The sequence below is a fragment of the Gastrolobium bilobum genome, unplaced genomic scaffold, assembly GCF_033153095.1.
Source record: "Gastrolobium bilobum isolate Gb01-03AN ecotype WA unplaced genomic scaffold, APGP_CSIRO_Gbil_v1 utg1383, whole genome shotgun sequence".
NCBI lineage: Eukaryota > Viridiplantae > Streptophyta > Magnoliopsida > Fabales > Fabaceae > Gastrolobium > Gastrolobium bilobum.
In genome coordinates, this window is record NW_026899537.1 from 606,477 (window position 1) to 623,231 (window position 16,755).

The window sequence follows — 16,755 nt, forward strand, 5'->3', positions numbered from 1 at the left end:
TTAAACCCTAATAAACAATCAAGGGTGTTTATATATATATATATATATATATATATATATATATATATATATATATATATATATATATATATATATATATATATATATATATATGACACTCAATGTGTTGGTGTCCTATAAGTTGAGTCAAGAATTGCTCATTTGTTCAAAATGAAGCTTATTGGCTAAATTATTTGCTAGCACACAAAGGTGCCCTCTAATTAGAACAGCCAGATTTCCACTAACTGAAGATAACTAAAAGCTTTCCACAACCTCTCCTCTTTCTATTAAGCACCCCCTTTTGTTTCAATCTACAGTAGAATCCATTGCTCATGTAAGATGAGCCCATCACTTAAGGAATCATAAGCATTTTTTATTTTCTTCAGTTTTTGGCAATTCAATTCTGAGACTTCGGATGGTGAGTAGTAGTGACAAGTCAAATTTGTACCTCCACAAACCTATAGAAGAACCTAACCACACCTCCTGCCCCCTATTTCCTATGCCAAGAAAAGGAAAATGTATGAAATTCTAGTAATCTGAAATCTTATCCAACATCCATGTTGTATACTTTGAGTGGCAATTTTTCATACTATAAATTATTGAAGGTATGGATTAGGCAATTTCCAAATTGTTAGATGGCAGAATCTTTGTACATGGGATATAATAGATTAGGCTCAAGTGCTTAGTACACGGTTTTCGTATGGAATAATTCCTTCATATTGCATTCACAAATTAAATGTATTAAGGATAAGCAGCATAATAGTGTGATGACATCTAATAAGGCTGCTAATATATTTGGTATATTAGTGCCTAGATAATGGCAATAGTGGCTGTAGTGAAGCAGCTTCCGTGTTCTGTTCCTTGGTTCTAAGCCCACTACCTAAGCCAACTCGTGAACATGATGGGACCTTCCATAAAAAGCTACAAAATTTAAAACTTGTATCCTTTTCACTCTTGCTCTTCTCACTCCTTGGCCCTTGCTCTCTATCTCAAACACACAAAGGTGACATCTTTTCAGTATTCTTCCTAGTTCCTAGACATGGATTGCAAAATCATCATTTTTTATTTTTTTATTTTGGTTTCCATGCGGATTTAGTTCTTATAAGCAGTGCTTATTAAACATGTCATTTTTCTCATAAATTTTCTAATCTTTAAAAGTACAAACCTTTAGGCTCAAATCCACCATAGTCCATATATCGTGCACTAGATTTGTCTAACTAAACTTTGAAATTCCATATTTCACACTTTCATACAATTTTGTTCTTGAATCTCTTGATCATTTTTCTCTTTTTATTTTTAGATCCCTCTTCCACTTTACATACACACACATTTTCACTTTTCCTTCATTTCCCTTTCTCTGTGGCTTTGCAACTGAAAGCTAGACATATTTTTGGGATTGTTAAAAACTGTCTCCTCCTCTCATGGAGCCTCCCCATCGCACTCACAATCTATGTCTTTGCTCCCAGTCCTCTTTTCATCTTTGTTCTCTACAATGCAGCCAGAGTCAGCAGCCAAAGCTTCTTTGCAAAAATAAATTAAATGAAAAGTTAAAAAGTAAAAATTAAAAGATGAATTTATACCCTAAATTCACATAAACTTTTTTTTAAATTTTTTATCATGTTATCAAGTATAAAATACATTTTTATTCTAATCCACCATGTTTTAACCCAACCTACATAAGTATGTGTTAAATAGATTTGATCTGCAGTGGGGCTTTTTAAAATAAAAATGAAAATAAAAAAGCAAATTGTTGGGACAAATTAAGCTTATCATGGCTGCTTGTAGAGGTTCTTGATGGACGGGGAAGAGTACAGCACAACATCAAATGTCATCAAGTATAAGAAATACCAATTTCCATGTTATCCAATCGTGTCCATAGTGAGAACTTTCTTTTCCTCAACTTGAAGAAAGGGCTTGACGAAGAACCCGCCAGTGCCAATTAAAACAATTAGAGCGGACAACAAAATCCCTTTGAGGAAGCGAAATATAATTAAAATAATCATAAAATTGTTTGCATATAACTTAGTAATTATGTGTTCTGGTTAGGGGAGGGGAAAATGTTAGAGATACTGAAGTGAACTACTAACCACTGTTAGCTATAAATTATGCTTATTTTAATGGCTTTATTTTTACAATATTTGAGTTGAAGATTGGTTATAAGTGCAGGGTAATGGGCTAAATGAGTACCAATCAGCCCAATAAGGTAAAAGAGAGAGAAAGAGATAATTTGATGATTTACTATCCTCTTTTACTATTTTTACTTCAGTTAGAGAGCCATATGATTTACTTTTCGGAAGTGAAGTAAAAAAAGAATTAGACCATTGGATGAGGACAAGCATGGATGGACAACAATGAATCTTTGGATCTGTGGTTATTTTTAGTTTTAAATAAGAGTCTTAGATACAGGGATATACACTTAGCACTCTTTTTTGTAAAGTTTTAGTTTTTCAATTCGAGTAGTTTTTTTTTTTTGTTCTTTATGTTTTGTTAAGTTTGAGTCTTTGTTCTTCAAGATTCTCACATCAATAGCAAGCATGAAACTCCTTTCTTGGAGGGATCCAAGACTCAGCTACATGCAAGCTCTGGTTTTTCATTTTCCTAGTCTAAGCTTTCCATTTTTTGAACACTGTATTTCTCGATTACTAGTCTATACCTAAACTCTTTTCTTTCTAAGTTGGTAATGCATGTCAATTTCAATTCCAAAATTTATTTTCCATTTGCTGTTAATATGAATTTCTAAGTTTCTTTTTTTGGAATTCAAGATGAGTGGATAAACCATTTATTTTCCTAACACTGTTATGCATCTTTTTATCTCATTTGATTAGCAACTCTCTTAGTTTCAAGAAATCTTGAGAAAGATTCTTGAACATATTCTTGCATGAGCTATGATTGGGAGATCAAGTAAATGCTTTTCTTTCTTGCTATTTGAACCCTTGTCAGGTTCAAGGTTTCTGCTTTGATATTAGATACGAGAATTTAGCAAGGGTTTAAGATTTGTTGCTTAATTTGATTCTTCTAAGATTAGATTCTTCTGATTTTTTTTTAATTTTTTTTTTTTTTACTCAGTGCAAATAAATGGATAATTGGCAGAGAATTTGATTAGTGATTTGATCAAGAGTATAATGAATCACGTCGTAATTTTTTGGTAATATGCAAGGATTTTAAGTAATTTTCATGATTCATCTTATCTTTAGAAAAGTAATGAGACTGACTTGGATGAAGATTAGGAAGTTAACTGTACACCATAGCCGTGAGGTTTTGAGCCTATACAGAAATTTTTTATTTGGTGTGCATTTTACTGTATGAGATACTCTAGAACTTGTTTTGTTTCTTGCTTGAGATGGACTATGATTTATTTTGTGGATAAGATAGAGGCATGTTCTTTCTGTTAACTAAATGGCCAAATAGCCAACCCTTATGTATGTTATACCTTTATTTGAGCCCCTTTGAGCCTAGGCCTATTGATTCCTTTAAAACTTATACACATGAATAGCCATTCTTCATACATATCCTTACCCTAATTGAGATTAAATTTCATATTCAGAGTGAGGAATGGATCATAATTGTATATTTAAAATTTTGTTGTATGAGAAAGTACAGGTGAAAAAGGGCAAATGCCAAAGAAAGTATGGTTGGAGCTGAGAAAAAGAAAAACAGAAAGGAAAGGGAAAAAACTAGAAAGCAAAACTAGAAAAAGAGAAATGCTTAAGAAAAAAGAAAGTGAGCAATTAAAAAGTTCAAAGTAGGAAGAGCTGAGAAAAAGAAGAAGAAAAAGATTGTGTTATACAATTATACCTATTCCTCTATGAATATGATTCTTAGTCTTTTAGTCACTTCTCTCATTTAATTCCTTTCCTTTTAGGCAGACCAAGTTACAACCTTAATGAAGACCTCTTGATTTGCTTTACAGGCCATTAAGACTGTGGAGAATGAGAATATGAGCAAGTCTATGGTAGTATTGATTCAATGAAGGATGAGTGAAACACAAACCCTCAAAACTTGAGTGTGAATGAATTGAAAATCCTAGTGAGGGGGTGTTTTAGTTAAAATTTCTCTGTTCCTTATCTTGAGAAGTAATGTTCCTATTCTTTGTCTGATGAAGTTTTGTTACAATTATATGATTGATGAATTGTGAATCTTGCTTGAATTGATGTATCATTTTATTTCAAGACCAAGTCTGAATACTCTTTGATCTTACTGTTGATTCATTTTTCCTGTTGAAAATTCATTCAATTGAAGATTCCTACACCCTATTCCCTTAGTTTTATTCTCTTTGATTGCTGACGACAACAATATTTAAATCTGGAAATGTTTGATAAATCTCTAGTTTATCATGTTTATAGGGCTAATATTGCATGAATTATATAGTCAAGAGCATGAATACTTAGGTTTTATATTAAAAATCATGGTAATTAGATTTCTGGCTAACATATCTTGTTCTTATTGGGTTTAAAGGAAAATTAATACAAATTTGAGCAAGAATGGATATAAAGATTTAAGTTGGAATTCGAAGATCAATGTTCATCCAAGAAGTTAAATCTACAGTGATGAAGCACATTCAAATGTTATTTAGCACGTTAAAATGTGCTAACTACTGAGCAAATATGAAGGAAGTATCTGGAAGAGAAGATTCAAATGTCATAGATCAACATTCAAATGCTCAAACATGAAAAAAAATCTCTGTTGGAGCGCGTTCAAATGTCATATCCAACATTTGAACGCGCTAGCATGAAAGAAATCACTGCCAAGGAGAGCGTTCAAATGTTATTTCCAACATTAAAACACCATGTAACAAAGGAAAAATGCGATGATCAACATTTGAATGTCGCTGTCAACATTCTAACGCGCTGAGAGAAGGACATGGCTGATTGAGAGCGCGTATGAATGTTGAAATCAACATTTGAATGTTCTGTGGCAGGAAAAAAATGCAAGATCTCGCTCGTTCAAATGTTGAATGTTGATTTCAACATTTCAACGTCCAGTTGAGTTGCAATTCAGATTTAAATTATAAAATCATCCAATTGAAGATATGATATGAGATTTCAGTGATGATTCCATAAGATCCTATGGAAAATTAAAAGATATGGTTTCTTCACAATAAATAAAGGGTTCATTCAGAAACAACACAACTTTTGGAACAAATGAGAAGAGCAAATACTATTTTGGAGAGAGAAACACGTCTTTTATGCTTTGGAGCATCGAGAGTGGTTTGAATTCAAGAACAAGCTGGGGTTTTTGAGGATTCTTCACATCATCACACCAATGGAGTTTGGAGGATTTTCTTTACTTTCTCTTGTCTTTGATTTCGTTATGTTACGCTAGATTTTTATGTAGTTAAGAGTAGATGGAACCCAATTGAATTATTATGTTTATAGATTAAATTGTCTCTTAATTTTCCTTTTTATAATTGAATGAATTTATCTATGTTTAGTGTTTTCTATGAGTTTGCTCCTTGTAGATTGATTTAGGAGAATTGTATGACAATAGGGATGTTGGTACATGAACCCTGATTTGATAAATTCATCATAATCCTTGTGATCTAGGGATAGACGTAGGGTAATTATGCAATCTTTAGATTCTTGTTGTTAATGCATGTTGTTTTAGGGAACAACCGGAGAACTAGGATTCTTTCAAGATTACATAAAATTAAGGTAATAAGGAGTTGAACATTAATTACTTTAGAGGAATCGATTGGCATTATATTAAAGACGAGTACTTGATTATTTAATCCATGACATAAGAAGAATATTGGGGGAAATTGAAACCTTAACTACGCTATTTCTTGATTTTCAAAACAAATTTCTTTTTAATAGCTTGTTTAAATTCTGAAATTGAATGCTACTACTTGTTTTAATTTTTCTATTCTCTTAATCTCAATCTTGGTTGTTCAACTAAACCGATTAGTGAACTAATGATTAAAATCCAATCCTTGTGAGAACGATATCGTACTCAGTACACTTTTATTACTTTTATGACCGATGCACTTGCCGAAGTTGCAACACTCACTCTGTGTTTTGGTTGTCTGTATAATGACTCTTTGAATAGTATAAGTGGTTGATATTAGTAAACCATGTATGTTTGTATTTCCAGGATCTTATGATGTTTTGTAATGATTCGTGACTGAGATGCCTTGTATTTAAAGTACAGACATATCATTGAATGATACTTAGCTTGTATGGTTACGTGTATGTAAATTTAGTTTATTTTGCATATCACTTTTGTGTAACATGTACCAATGAGTTGGGGCATTAATGCTTTACAGACCGGATTGGAAACAAATCAATGAATTGTGTTAAATATTTTTATCACCCCTAATAACGATGCTTCAAGATATAAAAATTCAACAAGTAATTTATAATTCAAGTTCTTAAATTCATCCTCATTTTATTTGATGATATTTGAACTACTAGTAAAATCAATTTTAAATTACTCTCGTATCTAACTCTCCTAATTTCAAGAACTTATCACTTCTGACAAAATAGACAATTGATCTTCTCCAAAAAAAATAAATAAATAGACAATTTAGATGAAATTCCATAATCCTATTCCACTCGAAAACATACGCTACAGTTATGACATAAAAAATGCATCTTCTCATTCCTAACACTTATATCTAGCATCTTATTTATCCTCGTTCAACATTATTTAAGGAAAGATATCGGTGTCTGCCCTCAATGTTTGAATACATTCCAAGACAATACATTGTACTAATTAAAATTTATATATAATAATAAAATCATTATTATTAATAAGTGTTATCTAATACATCTAATATGATTTTAACTGCTAACATTAGCAAAGATTGATATCTAAAGGGATGGTAAAGTTTGCTTTTCACCTTATGAAGAAATATATAAAAGAGAAAAATAAATGAATAGACATATGTCTAATAAAATATATCTCTTCTACATTTACAATTAATTATAAATAAAAAATGGACTTAGAATGTTAAAAAAAATTCTAGTGACAGTCATTGATATTTTTTCATCTAATGGTGTCACAATTAATATATCTCTTCTACATTTACAATTAATTATAAATAAAAAGATCAATGGTGTCACATGCTTACAAATCAGAGTCATTGATATTTTTTCATCTAATGGCTCTCAGATGAGGTGTCAAATTTTAAATTTGACACTGGTATCAAAGAATCATACCTCATGTATGATTTGATTGTACATATTGACCTTATTAGAATGTTGTAAAATGTATTGAACCCTACAATTGCATGTTTGTAAGTTATGCATATCATTTATTTTGGTAAAGGTGAAGAGACTCTCATCCCATTTGTGTTTATAAATAAATTTTTAAATTGATTTACATTTTTTTTTATCTTTACAACCTCCTATTTATACTTATTTGCATATATTTTTAAAATTGTCTTCAATTTCTCCTTTTATAGCAGAATAGATTTTTACAGCAACCAATTTACATTATTATTATTTTTTTGGTAATCTAAGGGGGTTAACAACAACACCCCAGAGAGATCAATTCAATAAAATTGTTCTGAAATTACAAGACAAAGACAAATCAACCCAATACAAAGGCCAAATACCAGGGGGAGGGTTTGAAAAACCACAAAAATTATTCTCAACAGGATAGTCTAGAGGATATTTAGAAAGCCAATCTGCACAACTGTTTTCTTCTCTAAACACATGAACCAGGTGAACTTCTCAATTCTTTTGTAACCATGCTCGAATCCGAGTCACTAAGCGAGACTCTTGAGCTGCTCTTCCACTGCTGGAGAGCAAAGTGATAACTGAGCTTGAATCACTTTCTAGGATGCAGCGTCTCTAACCTCTAGCCCAAGCAAATTCAAGACCCTTGAGGACGCCCCATAATTCTGCAACAAAAGCTGAACAATGGCCAATATAGTAAGCAAATCCTTCTATCCAATAACCATTTTCATCTCTTATAATTCGTCCACAAGCAGCACCCCTGCCATCACTCCTGGCTGCACCATCCGTGTTTAATTTCACCCAACCTGTTTCCTGAGGTAACCATCTAATAGGAACCGAAATATAATTATTGGTCAGCTTTGTCCCCTTAGAAGTTATCCAGGCTTGTGTATACACGAACCAGACTTTCTACGGACTGCACCTTGTATGCTTTCCCGTTATTTTCCACACCATGCACCTGATTATTTCTCCACTGCCAAGCTAACCAAACAGTAACAGGAAAAACCAACGACCAGGGGGCATCAAAGCACAAAATAGATACATTTTGAATATTCAAGGAAAGCCAATAATCTAAATCAGTATCAAAGAAATTATTTATCAAATTTGGCCTTAAAATATCAAACCAAACTTTTTTAATCTTTGGATAGTCACGTTCCATATGAATAATGGATTCCTCATGAAAATTACAAATAGGACAGCTAGGAGGACACAAACTAAAGTTTGCAAGGAAGCTCCTAGTTGTTAGACGATGATGAGCAGTCTTCCAAAGGAACAAACTTATCCGATTGGGCCCTTTTAAGTTCCAAATGGCTGACCATAATTTTCTTTCAATACCATTAGAACTATTTTGATTTAGCAATGTAAAATAAATATTTTTCACATAAACTTCATCTGATCCAACTAAATTCCACCATTTTCTGTCCATACCATTAGACTCATGAGGAGGCAGCATGCTTCTAATAATTTGAACACAATCATTTGGAAGAAAATTAGATATAGTCTCACAATCCCAAATTCCATCATGAGTAACATAATCAATTACTCTCTTACCAGCCTCTGTTGGGAAAATTTGAGCAATAGCTCTGTTTGCAAGTTTTTCCCCAATGTTCACCCAAAGGTCCTCCCAAAAAAGAACAGAAGATCCATCACTCACATCCTAAACCAGCTTGGGTTTAAGCTTAATCCAAATATCACACATAAATTTCCAAAGACGAGAATTTCCATTCTTCCAAGTTAAATCAGTCTGAGTATTGGATGAATTTGTGTAATTAGCTTTTAATACCTTTACCCAAAGATGATTAGGATCATTAACAAAATTCCAAACTAGTTTTCCCAAGAAGGCTTCATTCATGACTTGTAATTTCCTCAACCCCAGCCCTCCATCTGCTTTTGGTCTTGTAATTGTATACCAACCAATAAGATGCATATGTTTTTTCCTTTCCGTATCACCTCATATAAAGGCTCTTTGAAGTTGTTCCAATTCATTACAGACAGCTTTAGGAATCATATTGCTTTGCATGAAGTAATACGGCATAGTAGACAACACAGATTGAGAAAGAATCACTTTGCCCGCCTGAGAGAGAGACTGGGATTGCCAGCTAGATAATCATTTTTTAACTCTCTCAACTATATCAGCAAATAAATTTTTAGTAACTCTACCATGATGTATCATTGCGCCAAGTTATCTTCCTATATTTGTTACTCTTTTGAATCCACTCTGTTCTGTGATTTTAATGGCTAACTCATTTGGAGTGTTCTTTGAGAAATAAATAGAAGATTTTTGAACATTCACCTTTTTTCCCAGAAATGTCTCCAAACAAATTCAAACATCTGAAAAGGATATTAAGCTGATCCTCACTGGCTTCTAGAAAAAGCATTAAATCATCCGCAAATAGAAGATGAGATATTTTGGGTCCACCCTTACCAGGTCTTATTGGCTTCCAAAGATTCCCATTCACTGCTGTATTAATGATATGAGAAAGCTTCTCTATTGCCAAGACAAACAAGTAAGGAGAGATCGGATCTCCTTGTCTGACGCCTCTGCTTGGTTGGAATTCCTATGTTAACTTACCATTCCAAATAATGTTGGTTTTTGGAGATGTGACAACTGCCATGATCAGTTTTGAAAGTCTATCAGGAATCTGAATTTCATCAAGCACTCTATGAATGAACTTCAAATTTAAACGATCACAAGCCTTCTCAAGATCCACCTTGATCACCATAAAACACTTCTTACCCGGCATTTTCCTCATAGAATGAACCAGTTCTTGCACAATAATGATATTATCTTGAATATGGCGCTGAGACACAAAACTAGATTGAGCAGGAGAAATAAGTTTCTGCATAATTGGTTTCAGCCAGTTCACAATAAGCTTGCTGATAATTTTATAAATAACCGGACATAACGAAATTGGCCTAAATTGCTTGATATTCACCGGATTCTGGACTTTAGGAATTAATACCAACAGAGTAGAATTTATTGTTGCTTAAACTTCAGGATAATTCCAAATCTGATTAATTAAGGAACATACCTGAGATTTAATTAATTCCCAATTCAACTGAAAGAAAAACGCAGGAAAACCATCAATACCTGGTGCCTTAAATGCTCCCATGATGAAAGTTATTTGTTTAATTTCCATCTCATGCGGGACTTTGCTTAAAGAATCCTTTTCCCGCTCTAGAAGATCAGGCCAAAGGTTTCTGAAGAAATCCACCTTCTGTCACATAAGTCTTCAGTGAAAAGAGTTTTGAAGAAATTGCAAGCTATGTTTTTGAGTTCCTCAGGATCTGAAATCCAAGCCTCTCCATCATTTTTAAGCTTGAAGATTTTATTCGAATTCCTTCTGACAACCGTACTGAGATGATAGAAACGAGTATTTCTATCTCCATCTGTAATCCATTTCTGCCTAGACTTTTGAAACCAAAAAAGTTCCTCTTCACGAAGAACATTAATAAGCATTCTCTGATAATTATTCTCCAAATTCATCAGAGCTTGAGAATCATTTTGAGTACGGTTGTTCTGGATGTTGGCAATTTTTTGGGTAATACTATTTTTCTTTCTATCAATATCCCCAAAAACTTTCTTATTCCATATTCTAAGTTCAGGCAGCAATCTTTGTAGCATATATGGAAAATCAAAATCAGAGTCCCACTTGGCCCGGATAAAGCTATTAAAAGCTTGATGTTTCTGCCAAGCTGCAAAAAATCTAAAAGGCTTCTTACCTTTCTCATCTGAATTTTCGAATAACTTTATTAATAGAGGATTGTGATCAGATAATATCCGAGGAAGGGAGGACACTCTAGCATCATCAAACATCATTCTCCACTTCAAATTTGCTACAACTCTGTCAAGCCGTTTAAAAATTCTTCTCAAATTGGTCCATTTAGGACCTTGCCAGGTGAATAGAGGACCATCACAGCCCAAATCTGTCACCTGACAGTCTTCAAGCATTGAAGATAATTTAGCACACTTGGTTGGGTCAGCTAGAACACCCCCAATCTTTTCATGAGTATAAGCTATTTCATTAAAATCACCACCCAACAGCCACGGTCTATTCATAGTTTCACTAAGTTTTCTAAGATCCTCCCAAAGATTATTTCTAACATTTTGAGAAGGACTAGCATAAATAGCAGTGAAATCAAATGAATTACCTATAGGAAGAGAGACTCTACAATGAATAAATTGAACTGACTTAAATAGAAGAGCTATATCCACTTTTGAACTATGCCACTATAACCAAATACCCCCTGCAAAACCCTGAGCTTCTTGAACTAAAAGGCTATCAAATCTTAACTTCTTCATTAATTTTTTGCATACCTCACTTTGAGTTCTGGTTTCAAGAAGAACAACAATATCAGCAAAAATTTTCCTGACCATGGACTTAAGAGTACTACCAAATTCTTTCTTAGCAGCCCCTCAAGTATTCCATATTAGGACATTCATTGATAACTGAGTAAGCTTTTCGCAGGGGTTAGAGAACCCTGCTTATTCTTATCATTCAGCAAACCATTATTCTCTGCATCTTCGTACTCCATATTAGCACATTCAGTCTCAACATGATTTCTATGCACTCCCATCCAATCTGGAGGTTTTGGGTCCAGATTCCTATAATGTTTATTCTGTTCATTGTCATCTACTTCCAAACAATGGATATGATGCTTGATCTGATCTTCATTCCTCTTAGCATATTCAGCTACTGTTGGACTTATTATTCCAGAATGATTCCCTACTTCAGAATCTCTAATTTCAAACGGTGCTTTATTACCCACTGAGCTAGCAGAATCAGAACCCCTATTTTTGTTTTCACCAGTACTTTTTCCAGCTTTTGACTTTCTCTCATACTCCTTCCTTTCATCTCCCACCAAAATGAATTTAGATTTTGTTTCCACCAGCTCCACAGGATTAGATGCATTCCTCCTATTTTTGGATTGAAGGGACCTCTGGGAATCTTCTTGATATAAAACCATAGCTTTTGACTTGTCATTCTGAGATGTATCCTTCCTTAGAACATCAAAATTAGTACCATTCTTCTTCTTCCTTTGATCCTCTTTCCCTTTATGTGAGTCCACTCTATTACTCTGAGAACCTTTATTTCTTCTTTTCCTCGACACCTGCATCCAAGGGCCAAATTTAGAATTACCCTCTGCTATCTCTTCTTCCACATTGTCACAATTCTCTTGACTGATAGACACCACTTCTCGACTCTGACTCTCTTGATTAGCCTCCTGTGAAACTTTTGTTGGGCAGGTTTCCAATCTATGACCATATTTACCACATCCATAGCAAACGAGATGAAGCCCTTCATAATCAATCTTCTTAATCCTTCTTTCCACTTTATACTCTGCTTGGAGAGGTTTAGTTAGGTCCAACTCTACACACATTCTCGCAAATCTCCTTCTAGCCAGAGAAGTGGTAGCTAGGGGTGTTAACGGGCCGAGCCGAGCCGAGCTTTGATCTTTTTTTTTTTTTTGATAACATTAAGGGGCGAAGCCTGTGTTTAAATATGTCGGCCTTACCAAGCCTGTTACATGTTACGAATATAATTATTGGCCTTAGCCTGCCTTATTTACAAAAATTAAAAGCCTGATTTAGCCTGTTAAAAAAAATAAGACAACAAAAATTTAACCAAACAGAATATACAATCAACAACACTATTAATTCCATAAATATTCATAAATTCAATGTATATCAAAACAACATAATATAGAACAAAATCATTCAAAAAGCCTGTTTAACTAATAAAATAAGGGTGAAATGGATTGAGAGGAGAGAGAAGACTATTACAAATAGTATAAAAAATAAAAATAAAAATAAAAATTAATATACTAGGCCAGCCTGAGAGGCTCCAAGGCCGAGCTTTTGAATTGGAGCCTGAGGCCTTTTTACTAAACGAGCTTTTATAAAAGTCCAAGCCTGATTCCAACAACCAATATTGGGCATGTAAGCCCAGGCCTTCACGAGCCGAGCCAAAGGCCCCTGGCTCGTTTATCACCCCTAGTGGTAGCTGCATCCATCCTTAGGATGTGGTAAATATGGTCAAGAAGCTCAGTGTTCACGAATTCCATAGGAAATTCAGGGAGCCGAACCCAAGCCATTATTCGGTTGATAGATGCCTGATAGGGTTGAAAATATGGTTCCCAAGACCTGATCGCAAGATAGTGATCAAAAAATATCCATGGCCCTGCTGTTAAAGCAAAGTCCATGTCTTTTTTTTTTCAAACCGAACCAAAAAATAATCATTTTCCAAATCAGCCACCATAATTCTCCCCTCTCTTGCCCACAAGTTTTCTAATCTATTTTTCATAAAGGTAACAAAAACTTTCTTACCCATTAGCTTTACGAAGATTGCTTGTTTTCAGGGACTCCATGCTTTTCTTTTGAACTCATCGGACAATGTGAGATTTATACGACCATTTGCATCTTCTTGAATTATAATATCCGGTGCATTCTCCTTGTTTCCTTCAGTTGGAGCTTTCGGTTGATCTTCCTTGCCCTCGTTGACCATCTCCTCAAGATCATCTTCCCATTCCCCGTTGTGCCTCATTAGAATTTCTTTGAAGGACATATTTTCAGTCATCCATTCTTCTTCCCTTGGTTTCATTAATTGATCATGGCTAAATTCACTATCTCCCCCTTTACTTTTCTTTGTACTCCTTCTAAGATTATCTTCATCTTCCAGTGATCGAGCATGACCGGTGATTGAAATACTTTTATTTCTTCTTCGATTCAATCTCCAATTTCTCCTCCACCTCTCCAATCGATGCAACCTTCCACCCGTTCCTGATCGACCCTATCCGTTCACGGTGTCCTTCCTTAGGGTTTATCTGCGCTTTCTAATCATCAATTACAAACATGCGGCTGAAAATATTTACATTATGTTTTACTAGTAAGACATAGTTGTAATATAAAATTTATTTTTTCTTTTTTTTTCCATATCAGTCGATAGTCTTTTGAGGAGATTTTTTTTTTTAAAATTACAACTATGTCTTATCGATAAGATATAGTGTTAATTGGTTACCTCTTCCCATAAGAGGAGAAATATGTAACAGCCCGTTGTACACCGGTATTGTTAACATTAATTATGATATTAAGCGCAGTTACAATCACAGCAATTCATTCATAAAAATGCGAGTAAACTTTTTTCGTTTATTACGCGAGCAATTAAAACCGTAAAAAGCGTAAAAAATAAAAGCTGTGACCATAACTGTAAAATCTTGTGGAATACTTGTTTAAACTATTTTTATATCTTATTTTACTTAATAAAAATCACTAAGGGGTTCCCATAAACCCACTTAGCTAATTTCTCACCTTTGCGTTTTCTACCTATCCAAACATGGTTCAGTATATTCATTTATATTCTATCAATTTTCTTCTTGTTTGTCTCATATTTTTACATGTTATTCTACACTCAATTACCTCTCTAGGAACCTATCACACGCTTTATTTAGAGCTCATTTGCTTCGGATGTTGCAGTTTGAAGTTGGACAAGCAAAACTGCCAACCAACCCCAAAACAGCTTCAAACATCCCTCACTCCACGAATTACTGCAGAAAATAAAATCAACAAATTGATCTCAAATTTTTATACAACAAACTAGACACCTCAACCTTAAATTTGATATATCATACACTTAATTTGACTGAAAAACGAAGCGGGAATTAATTTCCCAAAAACTGGTAGAAACAGCCCCTGCACCGGTGCGTTCTGGACAATCTGTGTTCACAGACTTCTACAGGGCTGCGTGCAACCCAGAAAGTTCTCAAATTTTTAACACAATGTAGAGGATATCTCAAGCTTTAAAATGGCGTATGACACGTCCCTATCGAACCTCTGTGGAGGGAGGTATACTCTCCCGAAGTTCACCTAAATTCTGCCAATTCTACAGAAAATTCGCCAGAGTTTCCTTTGTTTTTACTAAAATCTCCAAGTTTGCAAATGCTTCCTAATACCTCAAATGTACCTAATAACCAATGGGTGGCACACACAAGGACCAACAATGCCTTGGGGCACTTACAACCCAACTCAGTTTATAGTTATTACAGAATTCATACCATATTGCTCACTTATTATCCCTTAACTTATTTCAATCACCAATGTCCATTTACATGCATTTTCTAAACATACATATAATCATAATCCTAAAATAGGCCTATTTCCCTTTCATCGTATTACACATGCTTCAAATTACACAAGGTCCAAGTACAATCTTTACAATTATCCAATTACAACATAATTCATAAATCTCCAAATGCTATAAAATACTTGTATCTAGACTTAGGCAAATATCATGAACAAATATGAACATAAAACTCATCCTATCAATAAATACCATGTTCATGCCTTAAATCTAGCCTAGGCCCTGATAGCGACACGGCAAGTGCACCGATCGTGAAAGTCATAAAGTGTACCGGAGTACGAGATCGTTCCCACGAGGATCAGAATTTCAAGCACTAGTTCGCTAATTGCGTTTTAGTTGGACAATCAAAGGTTTGGTTTGAGAGAATTTAGATGAAGAGAATTGTGGTTCAAAGAACTTAAAATTAAAAACAAGTAAAGGCAATGCAATATGAAATTTAAGAATTAAAAGAATGAATGAGATGATGTTTGATTAAGATTTAAAAAGAGTAGTTAAGGTTTCGACTTCCCCCAATATCCTCAATATGTTATGAATTAAACAGTCAAGAATCTGTTTCTTAATATATTGCCAATCAATTCTATCTGAGTTAATTAGGGCTCAATTCCTTGTTACTCTAAATCTATGTAATCTTGAAAGAACTCTAGTTCTCCGATTATTCCCCAAGAAAACATGCATTAAGATCAAGAATTTAAAGATTGCATAATTACCTTATGTCTATTTCTATTCCTATTCCTAGATCACAAGGATTATGATAAATTATCAAGTCGAGGTTCATGCACCAACATCCCTATTGTCATACAATTCCCCAAAATCATTCTATAAGGAACAAACTCATAGAAAGCATTAAAGACGGATAATTTATTCAATTATAAAAAGAACAGGATTCAGAGACAAATTAATTCATAAATATAAAGATTCAATTGGGTTCCATCTACCCTTAACTACATAAAAAAACTACTCTAGCATACTGAAAAGAAAAGAAATAATAAAGAAAAGAGAACCCCAAGCCTCCATTGGTGTGATTTTTGACTTGGTTTCTCAGTATTCCAGCGCTCCGCAACATGATTCCTCCTTCAGTCTTGGTGTAATGCTCTGGAATGCTCTGGAATTGTGTATTGATTTGTGCTCCCAAGCTCCTTATTTATACCATGGGAGTTGTATCCATCATCTAATTTTCCAATGAATCCATACAAGATTTGTATTTGATTTCATCTTTGCTTCCTTTTTCATGTAAAATCTTGGAGATTTGGTTGATGAATTAGAGTTTTAAATCTTCGTTGTATCCTGCTTCAATCTTCTCAGTAATCATCTTGATTTGTTTCCGCTTTAGTTCCACATCATAATTGGACAAATCTTCATTAAATCTTAGCAAATCTCTGTCAAATCTCGCTGTCTGAATCGCACTTGGGCGCTCAAGCGTGCTGTTGGGCGCTTGAGCG